This window comes from Engystomops pustulosus, chromosome 6 (assembly GCF_040894005.1).
Source record: "Engystomops pustulosus chromosome 6, aEngPut4.maternal, whole genome shotgun sequence".
Lineage (NCBI taxonomy): Eukaryota > Metazoa > Chordata > Amphibia > Anura > Leptodactylidae > Engystomops > Engystomops pustulosus.
In genome coordinates, this window is record NC_092416.1 from 174,709,447 (window position 1) to 174,724,166 (window position 14,720).

The 14,720-nt window shown below is 43.9% G+C and overlaps 1 long non-coding RNA gene across 1 annotated transcript in view; it reads right to left on the reverse strand.

Moving 5' to 3' along the window:
- The window catches only part of LOC140065067 (uncharacterized), a 177,152-nt gene extending 165,126 nt beyond the window's left edge, over positions 1-12,026 (reverse strand). Inside the window, exon 1 of the long non-coding RNA XR_011847858.1 lies at positions 11,899-12,026. This is a non-coding gene — a long non-coding RNA (uncharacterized lncRNA). The remainder of the gene's footprint in view (positions 1-11,898) is intronic.
- Positions 12,027-14,720: the final 2,694 nt, after the last annotated feature.

Here is a 14,720-nt window from a genome sequence, read left to right on the forward strand (position 1 = left end):
TCTTCATGCCTGAGATCCCGGCCAAGACCCATCTTCATACTGGAAGACCCAGTATGGGCTGGAGGTCGCGGCCAAAACCCATCTTTATACTGGAAGACCCAGTCAAGAACCATCTTCATGCCTGATGTCCCGGCCATGACCCATCTTCATACTGGAAGACCCAGCCACGACCCATCTTCATGCCTGAGGTCCCGGTCATGACCCATTTTCATACAGGAAGACCAAGTATAGGCTGTAGTTTATAGCCAAGACCCATCTTTATGCTGGAAGACCCAGCCAAGACCCATCTTCATGCCTGACGTCCCGGCCATGACCCATCTTCATACTGGAAGACCCAGCCACGACCCATCGTCATGCCTGAGGTCCCGGCCATGACCCATCTTCATACAGGAAGACCAAGTATAGGCTGGAGTTCATGGCCAAGACCCATCTTTATACTGAAAGACCCAGCCAAGACCCATCTTCATGCCTGAGGTCTCGGCCAAGACCCATCTTCGTACTGGAACACCCAGCTAAGACCCATCTAGTGATGAGCAGGTCCAAACCTCTAAATTTGGGTCCAAAATGGTTGATTGCCTGCTGAGCCATTACAGAGATGAGACAAACCAACACATACTGCCTCTGTGGGAGAACTAACTTGTTTCCCCCAAAACCAGTTGTATACCAAGATATTTTATTTCAAGTTTATGTATTGTTTTGTTTTATTAAAGCGATTGTGTTTTACTGGTCAAATATTGTATTTGTCTTCTCTCTTGTAGGATATTTTGGTAGTTATACCCATAGCATATTGCTGATTCTGCTGTATAAGAGCAGGGTCACATGTCCTGATGTTATTATACACAGGAGACAGAGCTAAGGAGAGGTTTCTGCTCTTTATAGGGTCAATCAGACAGGCAGAGACCTTAGAAATACCAATGACTTTTTCAGGGTACTTAGGTAGGGATAGGAGGCTACTGTTATTAGGGACAGGTAGATATCTGAAATAATTGCCCCTTTTAGGGCAATGTTAAGCACTGCATTAAACTACTGATAGTCTGCTATAGTGCAGGACGAGAGTTGTCACTATAGTTTACATTTCCAGCACAATCCAGTGTTAAGTTAGACCTATTTGTGTCCGTGTTGCTTCACACTACCAGTTTTACACGTGTTTGCATTAGTTTTGACTTTCACTAGGAAGTAAATAATAGAGGGGTGAAAAATGGTGAGAACAGGGCAGGTGCTAGGGAAAGTACTGTCACCAGGCATGTGTTTCAAATAGCCTCAGCTATGCCAATTTTAAAGCTACTTTGTCAACATTCTTATTCATTTCAGTACTTTATAATAGTTTATCTTACATTACCTGGCTCCCTGGTAGTGTGTGGTGAGTCCCTGGGGAGGGTGTAGCTGCAGCAAGAGGCAAATTATAGAAAGACGCCCCCCTACCCCTCTTCCCAAGGTCAAAGAGTTATGTACTGCATTTTGTGGTATTATTTAATTGGGGTACCCATGGATCATGAAATTGATGGAGAAGGCGATCATACATGCCCCCTGCCATATAATGTGCCATTTCCAACAGCCCACGGTCTAAAATGCCCCTTTCCTGCAGCTGTCCCCGTTTCTGTAGCCCCTCCTGATAGTGCTGCTTTTTATGTTGTCTATCTTTTTAAAAAGGGGCTACAGAGGACGGACCACTATAACATCTCTTTTTCTATAGCCCCCACAAACCCCCCTTGTCTTTGGCCTTTCCACTATGAGGAAATGTAATGTCCTTTAAAATCCCACCTGGGGTTCTACAGCCACCACTGGGGGAAGGGTTGTGACAATTTTCCAGTCTTCAGCACCGATGGCTCGGATGACTGTAATTGCCAGGATCACTGAACATGCTGTGGACAATTAGTGAGCAATGGGGCATCACTGCCTCTAACATCACAAGTGAGGTCTAGTAGCCCATTGAGACCGTAGATTGGATAGAGCAGGACGGTGACCCCCAACACTTCCATGGTGAAGACTGATAGACTGCTACAATGTTGAAACCCAGACCCAAATGTTCCCAATCAGCCATTTTGGACCTAAATGGACCCAAATTTTGGACTTACCAATAGCCGAGGCTATTGGTAAGCACACTTTCTCTTTTTTGGTTGGCCCTTTCCAGGCCCCAATGGGTTATCCAAGATTCCTAAAAATACCCCAACAACCCTAAAGTAAGGCACTATACTCTATACAGTCTTCTCTTCTACAATCATACATATGGTTAGAAATCAATTTGGTTTCTATAATTAAGAAAAAGAAAGCTGGGACAGGGTCCACGTCCACCACCTACAGTCTGACTTACCTGGTAGGTATTTCTGTTACCATTATTTTGCTCATAAATACCATAAATAGTCCCAATCTGCCAAATTACAATCCACCATTTTAACCAACTTCTTCCAAATTACATTCTACTACTCACAAAGTTATCGGTTTCTAAAATATAATAATATTCACTCAAAACATCCCGAGACCAAATCTACAAAATAGAAATATTAGGGACCTTATTATCTCTTAAATTTGCAACCGCGGGAGGCTTTATTTAGATAATCCATAGGGAACCTAGAAAATATGGCCATCGTACATCACGCTTCCCTAGAGTCGGATTCCTCTGGTCTACAGCTTGGCCTCGTGTTCTAGAATCCAGATCTTATATGAGCAGAGACTATACAGAAAGTAAGTAAGATTTCCCTGCGGAGAGTCTCTGGGGATGGAGATAAAACTGTAGCCAAGCCGGGGGATATCTAAATAATAAAGCGATTATTTGTTCAGCTCCGTTACATATAAAAGGGAGGTCCCGAGGGTCCCTCTACATGACGTCTATATGGACTGTTCCTTTTTCCCATTCGCACCCCCTCACCCCAACCTAGTGCCTGCAAATGATTGCGACAGATGTATTAAAATGCAAATTTCCTTCTTTCTCACTACTTTATCATCTGGCTCGTTATGCAATTTGCCAGTTATAGAAGGGAGAAATTACCATAATGGGCCTCCGGGGAGAGATCAAGAAAGGAAGACCAAACACAACACGTCTGAGCGTTCCAAAACAATTATCCGACGCTATTGTTTCCCCTTGGAAATCCGCAACATCCAAGTGAGCTGATGTTGTTTTGGAATGTGACAACGTTCTGCCCCCTCGTCATCTAGTTTATGGCACGTAAAGGGGCGTTGTGTGACATGGGTGGAGCAGAGCCGAGCTTGACACATTATGCAAGGTTAAGTTTTACCATAAGCTTTTCCATTTTTCCCCTCAGTTTTTAAGTGGGATTCTAACGCTGGAACCTAAAATTTCTGTGTTGCCACATCCAAGTGGAATAAGTAGCCTCTTTTCACTCCATTGGGAATTATTGAAACAGCCCGGCATGGCAGGACAGGGTCACAGGATGCCCTTCTAAAGTTTTTATTTACTAAGGGTCGCGGATCGCACTGTAGTCGGTTTGTTCACAGTTTTTGGGATTTGCGCAGCTTTGACAGGTATTTAACATGGGTTTGCACTGGGATTGTGTCGCACGCAATTGTGGCACAGCTGCGCTGCTTCCATGCGACAAGGAACGGGGGGCGGCCGTCGGACGATCCAACTGATTCGGATTCGGGCGGATTTAACTTTCAAGTTGTGTCGCAAGATCAAGCACTTACATGCACCGGGAAGAAGAAGGTGAACTCTGTCGGATCTGAGCGGGGAAGCGACACATGCAGGATATCGGGCTCACCATCTTAGTCAATCGCGGCAGAGTGCATTATACACGAACAATGCACTTTCGTGCACTTGCGGGACAAGGTATGTAAATGTGCCCCATAATGGTGTATAATATGGATATACCATAAATACATAACCAAGAAATTACACCTTTAAATATTAACAGGTTCTCCCTTCCTAAACTAACATTCAATACAGAGATCAAAATTAGAGAACGACACACAATTTCCTAAATTTTAAGATCATTCTCAGTCCTATGTGGATACATGGAACATGAATAATATATCAGTTTTTAGTATTTTAATTTATTTTATTTTATTTTTTTTATTTTAATTTCGTACATTGTACATACTCTAAAGCACAGAATTAAAATGCAAATTAGATAATTATAGAAGACACTGATCAAAATTAGAGAACACTTTCAGACACCTGCAAATTATTTCAGTTAGTTTGGCACCTGGTGCTAATTTCCTTAATTATCTGACAATATAACTGGCGCCAAACTTTTCAGTTTTCACTAACTTTGCAATAGTGATGTGCCAATCTAAAGTGACTGAAACCCTCCGGTAGCAGGTTGTCCAGATTAAGGCCAAAGGGGTGACCCTATCAGCCATAGCAAGAGAAGTTGGTTGCTCCAATTGGTCTCTAATTTCTAGAATGTTTAAATATCTAAAATGAGTACTCATTCAAGTTCTCTAAGAAGGGTGGTCGTCCTTGAAAGGCAAGTATGAGAGAGGACAGAATAATGTGGAGAATCTCCATGGGTAATAATTTCACTGCAGCTGAAATTATCACCAGTTCACCACTGAACAGGGTAAGGATCTGTCTCATCATACAGTGTCTCAAGGTCTGAGAGCATTTGGACTGAAAGTCCACTCTGTAGTGACCAAGCCTGTTATTAGCAAAAAGAATCGACAGGTTAGACTCACCTTTGCTTAGGAACGTGCTGTGTAGACAGAGGAGAAGTGCTCCACATTTCATTTTAGTGATGAAAGCAAGTTTATTTCATTTGGGTATGATGGGAAACATTGGGGCACATTTACTAAGGGTCCTGCAGCCCTGTTTCCGTGGGGTTTTCCCGAATATTTCTGTTTTGCGCCGCTATGCGCTAAATTGGCCTGGGTTTTGGCGCACACGATCGGATCGTGGCGCATCCAAGCCACGACAGAAATCAGCGGGGCGTGGCTGTCGGACAACCCGATGGATTCGGGCAAACCGCGGAATTTTAAAAAAAATTTGTGTTGCAAGATCAGCATTTACATGCACCAGGAAGTAGAAGGTGTACTCCGGCGGACCTCGGCACAGCAGCGACGCCTGCTGGATGTCAGGTGCACAACCTTAATGAATCCTGGCAGAACCCGAATCCTCGTCGGACAACGCGTCGCACAACGCGCCGTGGGATCGCGACTGGACCAGGTAAGTAAATGTGCCCCATCAACGAACTGGGGAAAGACTGAACACAAAGTGTGTAAAGAAGCGAGTGAAAGGTGGTGGAGGAAGTGTCATGGATTGGGAAATGTTCTCTGCAGGAGGAGTTGGACTTCTCATACAGCTACATGGAAGAGTGAAAGCAAGTGTGTATCAGAACCTTCATCAACAACACGTGGTTCATTCCTTGTGTTCATCCAGGAATTTTCCTGCATGACAATGTCCCTGTCACACAGCAAAACGGGTAACACAGTTCAGTGAAATAGAAAACATTGGAACTATGAAATGGCCACGAACCAGAATCCTGATCTAAACCCAATAGAAAACCTTTGGAAAATCCTCTGTGACAAAGTTATGGCCAAGAAACCTGCAGAAGAGACTAAAAGAAGAGTGGAGCAGAATTCTAGCAGAATGTTAAGTGGATACTTTTCTAAAACACTGTTCTAGGGGCACGGTGACCCCTTACAAAAAAAAAAACCCTTCAAATGTTCATCAATGGAGATTAGGGATCATACATTGTTCTCTAATTTTTAACTTTAGTGTATCTGGGAGGGAAATTAGAAGGAGGAGAGACAGTGGCACAGACAAAGGCTGCTGGAGCTATAAGTAAGTTTGCCCTCTGTAGATATACACAACTTCCTCTCTCTCAGTCCTCAAGCTCGTCCTAATAGTGTCACCAACTGTGTCTCTAGCTCTCACAGTCTTTCTCACAGACAGACACCAATAGAGGGGAGGGGGAGGGAGCAGGATGTGTCATAATCTCCTGCTACAGCTTCTCCTATTCATCAGAGCTCAGACATGTAAACAAAGATCATTGTAGAGTTTGCAGAGAAGTAAAGTAGCACTAAAGTAGCAAGAATGCTAAATCACGTGATGAACATTCAGGGACATGGGCGATTTATGTAAAAGAGTGACTAACCCCTTTAAAAAGAGAAGATATAACAAAGAAATTTCATAATGTAGACAAACAGAAAAACTCACTCCAAAATCTGCATTCAATATAGGATGTAGGTTTTCATCAAAGCAAACACCGGGAGATCTGACAAAGGTTTTCTAATGAATAACTCACCTTAGAAAGTTAATATTTAGACTGCATCTAATCTGCTCAGCTCCTCCTGCTTTATAACATGCTGTCTGCAGATAGGACACTATGTACAATCTGCTCAGCTCCTCCTGCTCTATGACATGCTGCCTGCAGATAGGACACTATGTACAATCTACTCATCTCCTCCTGCTCTATAACATGCTGCCTGCAGATAGGACACTATGTACAATCTGCTCAGCTCCTCCTGCTCTATGACATGCTGCCTGCAGATAGGACACTATGTACAATCTGCTCAGCTCCTCCTGCTGTATAACATGCTGCCTGCAGATAGGACAATATGTACAATCTGCTCAGCTCCTCCTGCTCCATAACATGCTGCCTGCAGATAGGACATTTTGTGCAATCTGCTCAGCTCCTCCTGCTGTATAACATGCTGCCTGCAGATAGGACACTATATACAATCTACTCAACTCCTCCTGCTCTGCAACATGCTGTCTGCAGATAGGACACTATGTACAATGTGCTCAGCTCCTCCTGCTCTATAACATGCTGTCTGCAGATAGGACACTATTTCCAATCTGATCAGCTCATCCTGCTTTATAACATGATGCCTGCAGATAGGACACTATGTACAATCTGATCAGCTCCTCCTGCTCTATAACATGTTACCTGCAGAAAGGACACTGTGTACAATCTGCTCAGCTCCTCCTGCTCTATAACATGCTGCCTGCAGATAGGACACTATGTACAATCTGCTCAGCTCCTCCTGCTCTATAACATGCTGCCTGCAGATAGGACACTGTGTACAATCTGCTCAGCTCCTCCTGCTCTATAACATGCTGCCTGCAGATAGGACACTATTTCCAATCTGATCAGCTCATCCTGCTCTATAACATGTTGCCTACATATAGGACACTGTGTACAACCTGCTCAGCTCCTCCTGCTCTATAACATGCTGCCTGCAGGTAGGACACTATGTACAATCTGCTCAGCTCTTCCTGCTCTATGACATGTTGCCTGCAGATAGGATACTGTATACAAATGTGTTAAAGGTGCACCAAAAAAAGTCAGAGCAGGGGTGCCAGATTCATGCAGAAAGTGCACAACAATTCCTGAATCTGGCGCCCCCTGTACACTACACAGGACACTGCATAGTACACACTGCACTGGTCTTGATAACTGTGCGCCAATGTTCTTAGAGTTGATGGAGAGCAGGTTCCTCAGTCAGCAAAGCTTTAATGAATTTTATTTAATAACCTTATTAATTAAGAAGATAATGGAAGTGTTAAAAATAACAATAAAGTTTACAAAGAGAAACTCTGCGCATAAAAATGAATCAGCCTTGTAATTAACATCTGAAGGGCGACGATTGGGAACAGTCAGATTGTTTTGTGGAATTGTCTAGAATATGTAAGTACTTGGAAAACAATCTTCTACACCAATGTCTCTCACATTGGAAAAACCTAAAGCCAAGTCACCACGTTGTACGTGTAGTCCAATCTGCAGGCAGCATGTTATAGAGCAGGAGGAGCTGAGCAGACTGTACATAGTGTCCTATCTGCAGGCAGCAAGGTATAGAGAGGAGCTGAGCAGATTGTGCATAGTGTCCTATCTGCAGGCAGCATGTTATAGAGCAGGAGGAGCTGAGCAGATTGTACCTAGTGTCCTATCTGCAGGCAGCATGTTATAGAGCAGGAGGAGCTGAGCAGATTGTGCATAGTGTCCTATCTGCAGGCAGCATGTTATAGAGCAGGAGGAGCTGAGCAGACTGTACATAGTGTCCAATCTGCAGGCAGCATATTATAGAGCAGGAGGAGCTGAGCAGATTGTACATAGTGTCCTATCTGCAAGAAGCATGTTATAGATCAAGAGGAGCTGAGCAGATTGTATATAGTGTCCTATCTGCAGGCAGAATGTTATAGAACAGGAGGAGCTGAGCAGATTGTACATAGTGTCCTATCTGCAGGCAGTATGTTATAGAGCAGGAGGAGCTGAGCAGATTGTATATAGTGTCCTATCTGCAGGCAGCATGTTATAGATCAAGAGGAGCTGAATAGATTGTACATAGTGTCCTATCTGCAGGCAGCATGTAATAGAGCAGCGGGACTGTGGTCTAGTTTTGGTATTTATTTAGGAGGTGCAGCTTGGGTCCATCATTAAGGTTGTGTAGACCAGAGTTTCTACGCATTAGAAGATCCGATGTGGGTCGGTATTGGTCGAGTCTTGTCTTATTTGGTGACTGTTTATTTAATGGTGGACTGAAGCTAGTCATACAAAAATCTGGCAAGTTGTCCCCCTGATCTAGGCCTAAAAGCGACTGACTGAATTTCTAGCTACCAAAAGTTCGATCATTTTGCCGAACGCGTCGCGACGCTGTTTACATACATCTAATAAGTTCTGCGCTCTAAATAGTTACTTTCCGTAGAATTGTCAGAGATAATTGGAAGCGGCAGAGCTCTTAGATGAGATGAGAATACACAGACATGATTTTTAGGTTTGATTGGGTGATTTGCAAGCTAGATACACCTCATTAGCACAAACTCATCCGCCCACTTGGGGTTCTGGAGCCCCCGGGGGAAGCAAAGAGCGGCCCGATACCAACAACAGCTCGATACATCACAGGCTTCAATGGCGAGAGCACAAAACAAGGAGAGGTCATCGCCATCACACAGAAGCTTCATCAACTATTCATTCCTGATAACATCACAATGTAATGTAACCTCTGGATGTCCAAGCAATGGACCCGACAAATACCTATTTATTCAGACAATTATTATTTATCTTCAGCTTATTAGGAAATCCCCTTTAAAACAGCCCAGTGATGGTGAACTTCTTGGAGATAGAGGGGCTCATTTACTAAGGGTCCATGGACCGCACTATCGTCGGAATATAACGATTTCCGAAGTGCGCCGTATTTAGAAGCGTTTTTTGACGCACGCGATCAGATTTTGCCGCATCGGCGCTGGCTTTCACACGACACAAATCGGGGGGAGTGCCGTCGAACGATCCGACGGTTTCGGACGACGCGCAGGATTTAACATTCAAAATTGTGTCGCAAGCCAAGCACTTACATGCACCGGGAAGAAGAAGGTGAACTCCAGTGGACCTCGGCGCAGTAGGGACACATGCAGGAAATTGGACGCACGATCTTAGTGAATCGAGGCAGCTCCGTATCCTCATCGGACAACGCACCTCAGGGATCGTGACGGGACGGCTAAGTAAATGTGCCCCAGAGTGTCCACTTATATGTAGCACAGTGCCAACATAACAATTTAAGTAGTAACTTATTGATCGCTGTTGTATCACAGGTTTCAATCGTATTGGCGTCCTGAGATCACAATACAATAAAGAGATGATGGAGACATTTGGATTGCAACTTCACTGCAGGGTCCCCTGAAGAGGAAGAATCAGGGTTCCCAGAGCAGGAACCCCAACAATAATCTGTTTCTATCCACACGTTCTCGTTCCTCCTGAAGCCCTGGCAGCTAAGGATGTCGCTTTAAAATGGCGCTGAGCATGTCACGTCCTGGGCTGTATTGGACCGCAGGAGGAAACCTTGAGTCCTGTCTGGCAAACACTGTGTTTGGCCACAGAAAGGGCTATAGGTTCGCCACCCCTGAGATTATCGTATCAATGGTCTGGACCTTCAAGAGAACAAATTCGGTGGGTCACTTTTTTGCAGTCCCAAATACACGACTGACATGGCAATGTCTATGGGGCAGATTTACTTACCCCGCCCATTCGCGATCCAGCGGCACGTTCTCTGCCGTGGATTCGGGTCTTCCAGCTATTCACTAAGGTAGTTCCTCCGACGTCCACCAGGTGGCGCTGCTGCGCTGAAGTTCCCCGAGGCCCGCCGAAATGCACTGAAGTCCACCGGCCTATTCCTGTAGGTAAGCACGAGTCCCGCGACACTTTTTTTTTTTTAAATGCGGCGGTTTTCCCGAATCCGTCGGGTTCTTGTTTGGCCATGCCCCCTAATTTCCGTTGCGTGCATGCCAACGCCGATGCACCAAAATCCGATCGCGTGCGCCAAAATCCCAGGACAATACAGGGAAAATCGGCGCAAATCGGAAATATGCGGGTAACACGCCGGGAAAACGCGAATCGGGCCCTTAGTAAATGACCCCCTATGAGTCCTGCCTTAGACTGAACTGCAGTACCAAATACAGCCACATATTAAAGAGCGGCACTGTGCTCGCTATGGCAGGCTGTTTGATTTTTTTGGAAATTTTTAGCTCAAGACTCTTCATCACATAATTAGGATATCCAGAGAAAAGTCAATAAAATAATTATAAGATCTGAGATGTAAAGTCAACATCGGTCTTAACTCTTCAATAAAGTTCATGAATGCGCAGCGGCTTTCCGTAGGATTGATCCTGAAACGTAAGCGATCGCGCTATAATAATGCCTAAATTTGACAAGCGGTAAAATACGGAGGGGATTATAATATCTCGGCTGCAATTAATTGGTGTTAAGCAGAAAACCTTGAGGGGCTTTGGATCAGATTAGTTCATTAGTAATGGCGCAGGAGTTCAGCGAATATTGATATACGCCGCTCTGTGGAGTGTAGCCAAAAATAAGACCAAAATCTCATTGCAATGTACGCAAATGTCACCTTCAAAATTTAATATCATTTTTCGCATTATCTTAGACCGGCAACTTGTCCTTCTAGGCTTAGACACATGTTCAACCAACACTGGATCATAAAATGGATTAAAAACCGGAAATTCGAGCAGAACATGTAGAAGAAATGTCTATAAAGCTGAAATGTCTTGTGGCCCTAAGTAACCAATCAGAGTATAGCTTATATTTTTCAAGAGCTAGATTCAAAATGAAAGCTGCTCTGTGATTGGTCGCTATGCAGAACATATAACTGCCCCTTGACAACACTCATAATAGATTGTCTGATATATAGTATTTGCCATATAGTGCTAATATGATGAATGATTCCTATATGTCCCCACACTGATAGCCAATACAACATAACCCTCATAGTGAATGGTTTTATGAAATATGTATATTCTGGGAGTAATATATGGATGACCTTTCCTTAGGATAGGTCACCAATACCAGATCATTGGGAGTCCAACAACCCACCCGATCGGCCATTTGAAGAGATCACACAACGCCCTACATTGGGTCTCATTTACTAAGGGTCGCCCTGTTTACTTTTGTGCACCTTTTTTGGGGGGGGGTTAAAACGGCTTGCACAGATATTTAAGAAGTAGGTGCGCTTGGTTTGTGGTGCACGCGACCCTTTTTTGGTGCAGCTATGTGACACTATTTAGGGGTGTTGCCATCGGACAATCCTCCTAATCCAGGACACCCATCACGCCCCCTAATTTTAGACAACAGCACAGTGAAGAAACCGAGCCACTCCGGTCAGTAGGTTGTTTCTGGTATTGCAGTTTAGCTCCTTGGACATATATAGAACTGAGCCGCAATATCACATGACCTGTGGACAGGTGTGGGGCTGTTTTTGAAAAAAAAGTAGCCCAATATACTTTCACACAAATTTATACATAGTACCGATAGTTATTTAGCAAGTTTTTAGCCTACCCAGAATGCTTTTGTTGTCATCCAACCCCCTGGAACTACAGTATAAATGAGATACATCTCAGAAAAGAAGTGTAACAGGATTACAGTTATCCCCAACAGGACGCGGAGCAGTAAGCGAGCAGAGAATTGGATTTGGGTTTGCGTCGATGGATTAACTTACCGGGACCGGCTTGCAGCTTCTCTTGTCCTTCTGATTGCTGTTTTAGTGCATGAATATCCATGTCTCTGACTATGTAGTAGCTTATCTATAGTAATGTGAGCATTGATAAGCCTATAAGGCAAATCCTACAGCATAATGGGCTTCTATAATTAAATGATAGCTTCCTCCGAAGGATGGGGGGGGGGGGGGGCGGTGGCTCAGTGTCATTTTCCGCTATCATCTCTTTCTGTTTACATGGCTGCTCGCCTTTCTATCCGTATCCTGTCTAGCCGCTACATAAATAGTTCTGTCTCTCCGGGAGACCTATTAGGAGCTGGCGGACTGTGTAGTATTCATGGTGGGAGAGCGCGGTCATGGCTTCTTTCTAGAGAAAGTGACCTCTCATATAGGCCAGAGTCTCATCCACCTGCGCTTTTGTGTCTCAATCTTCATAGACAAGATTTCCACTCAAGGTCCTTATGAAGAGCATTGTACGTAGTGTAGTGTGGACATGGACAACATCTCAACAGGGTTTGTATGTTCTAAGGGAAGAGTCTAATCCACCTGCGCTTTAGTGTCCCGAGCTAGACAAGTTTAGACTTCAAGTCCTTATGAAGAGTACTGTATGTAGGACAGCAGAGCAAACATGGACAACATCTCAATAGGGTTTATATGTTCTTCACTTGTTTCTATAAATTCAGGCAGCTTGAAGCTAAACCATGGCCATGGATCTTCCATCAATGACCTTATCCTACAGGGCGGAGAACCAAATAAGACCTGGTAAAACTTGGGACCTTAATGGAGGGCCTAAGTTTGTTCAGTGCTTTTGATTTCCAGACATAGATTGAAGAGATATCGTGTTATGGTCCCAGGAGGCTTATGGAGCCATGAAACTTTTCTTCTCCATACTAGAAGACAACTATTACAGACAATAGATTAAACTTGGAATTGGTTCCCAGCAGTTTGATTGTTATCCACGGTATAGTTGGGGGACTGTCTGTTGTGACCCCAACCAATTTTGGGAGTCCCATTCTCACTAAGAAAAACAAGTTTTGAAAATTGCCCAGCATGGCACACCAATTCTATGAGTAGGATACCCGAGCGCTATAATCTGTAAATTCTGCTGATTCTTTGATCATGTTGGACCCCAAGAATTCACATTGTTATCTCTCAATCAAACTTCTTACAACTCCTATAAGTTACAACAATGACTGCTACCATGAAATGGATATACAGGAGGTCCCCTACTTAAGAACCCTCGAGTTACATACGACCCCTAGTTACAAACGGACCTCTGGATATTGGTAATTTATTGTACTTTAGTCCTAGGCTACAATGATCAGCTGTAACAGTTATCACAGGAGTCTGTAATGAAGCTTTAGTGTTAATCCTGGTTCTTATGACAATCCAACATTTTTAAAATCCAATTGTCACAGAGACCAAAAAAGTTCTGGCTGGGATTACAATGATAAAATATACAGTTCCGACTTACATACAAATTCAACTTAAGAATAAACCTACAGAACTGATCTTGTATGTAACCCGGGGACTGCCTGTATATATAAGACGTGAGTTTCTTACCACGTGTGGGCACTTCATGTTGGATCCCCACCAATCTTATATTAAAGACATCTCCTAAGAATAGTTCACCAACATAAGATTGATGGGAAAATGAAGGCTTATTGTGTAGCCAAGGGTGATCCAGGGTAGTGAAGACCTATTTCTAGTCTAGTCTTTAGGAGTTTTACCCAGTACAATATAGCAGTACTATGTTATGGCGGTATTTCATATATGTATGATATAGCAGCATTATTGTAAATTGTATTACTTTCTGCATTGGAGGAGGGGACAAATTTAGTCCTACATGAGTCCCACACTGACTCCTCTCCCCAGGGGACAGGCGCTAGCTACAGCTAATAATAGCCCCTTAGTAACGCTCCTCATTCCAATGATAAACTGCATCTTTACGTTTAGTTAAGTAAAACAGAGTCGACCATGGCGAGCCGCAGACAGGAGCATTACCAAGTCTTTAGGGAGAAGTGTATAAGTGCGCCGATAAGTGTCCCCCGTGTCATTAGTATGAAGAATATTGCAGAAAACCAATTCAATATGAGATATTTCATGCTTACAAATGGGATGTAAATGAGAATAAACTATACATCATATCGGCGAGAATGGACGGGTATGAAAAATTCAGGGCCACAGCCAGGCCTATAAATCATCCACGCTCCTTACAGACCGCCATACGTTACATTACTGCTTCCAGCTTCGAAGAGGCTAATCCAGATCCCCCCAGAGTGACTGGAAAAGGATAACTGCCCCCGTAAAGCACAACCGGCGCCGGGCCCGGAGGTTGTACGTCAATTACACTGCACCTTGTGCACCGCCGAGGGGGCTCTGATCCGGTCTTTGGAATTATGGATGAAGAGTAACTAATGGGTGAAGAAATTTAGCAAGGTTGGAGAAGGTTGGAGACAATGCCAACTATTCGGCATGGTGTAATGCCACTTTTGACCAGCTCAGATGAATTGAATATGACCAGAACGTCAATTCTGCTTCATGACAGAAGAAGAAGGCGCGAGATGGAGGTAGTAGGCAGAGCGGGGGCTGACAATAAGAAGCAGAGAGCGGGTGACAATATGATAGAAATACAAGGGATCCTCAGGGAGGAATTGGACACACAACTAAATGAACGAAGGCTAAAGGATTTGTTAACAAGTGGATTCCCAGCCCAGGGAACAAGTGGTTAAACCAGCATCATTTCACTAGTTCCTAAAGGGAAATCAGTCTTCACAAAACACATTTTTTTTTCGATTTCACACCAATTTTCACGCCGTTCTACA